We start from the raw sequence: 1,171 nt of genomic DNA, 5'->3' as shown, positions 1-1,171 counted from the left end.
ACACAGACACCCACACACACAGACACCCACACACACAGACACCCATACACACACACACAGACACCCACACACACAGACACCCACACACACACACACAGACACCCACACACACAGACACCCATACACACACACACACAGACACCCATACACACAGACACCCACACACACACACACAGACACCCACACACACAGACACCCATACACACACACACAGACACCCACACACACAGACACCCACACACACACACAGACACCCACACACACACACACCCATACACACACAGACATCAATACACACACAGACACCCATACACACACAGATACACACAGACACACACCCATACACAGACACACATGCACACAGACACCCATACACACACAGACACCCACACAGACACACATGGACACAGCACCCATGCACACACAGACACTCATACACCCAAGGACACACAGACACACAGACACACACATGACACACATGGAGAGAGACACCCATACACACAGACACCCATAGACACACCCATACCCACACACACCCCCATACCCACACAGACACTCATACACACAACACCCTTACACACAAAGACATAGACATACAGACACCCATACACACACACAGACACCTGTACACACACAGACACAGACATCTATACACACAAAGACACACAGACACCCATACACACTAGACACACAGAAACTCACACACATATGCACCATCCCCATACACACAAAGACACACTCAGACACCCATACACACATACACACCCATACACACAGACACAGACACTTATAAACACACAGACTCACAGACACCCATACACACACACACAAACACCAATACATACACACTCATACACACACAGACACCCGTACACACACAGACACACACACACGGACACACACACACAAACACAAAGACACAGACACCCATACACACACAGACACACAGACTCAGACATCCATACACACACAGACACCCATACACACAGACTCACAGACATCCATACACACACAGATGCACACAGACATGCAAACACCAATACACACACACACAGATACCCATACACACACAGACACACAGACACCCATACACACACAGACTCACACACACAGACACACACAAACACAAACACAAAGACACAGACACCCATACACATACAGACACACAGAC

General features: G+C 48.7%; 1 protein-coding gene across 1 annotated transcript in view; it reads left to right on the top strand.

The window, feature by feature from the left end:
- The window catches only part of ALDH3B2 (aldehyde dehydrogenase 3 family, member B2), a 22,580-nt gene that overhangs the window by 745 nt on the left and 20,664 nt on the right, over positions 1 to 1,171 (top strand). The gene's annotated exons all lie outside the window — the stretch shown is intronic.

This window comes from Mandrillus leucophaeus, unplaced genomic scaffold (genome assembly GCF_000951045.1).
Source record: "Mandrillus leucophaeus isolate KB7577 unplaced genomic scaffold, Mleu.le_1.0 Scaffold30, whole genome shotgun sequence".
NCBI classification, from domain to species: domain Eukaryota; kingdom Metazoa; phylum Chordata; class Mammalia; order Primates; family Cercopithecidae; genus Mandrillus; species Mandrillus leucophaeus.
Note: the sequence above shows the minus strand (reverse complement) of the source record. Positions and strands in the feature narration are given on the sequence as shown.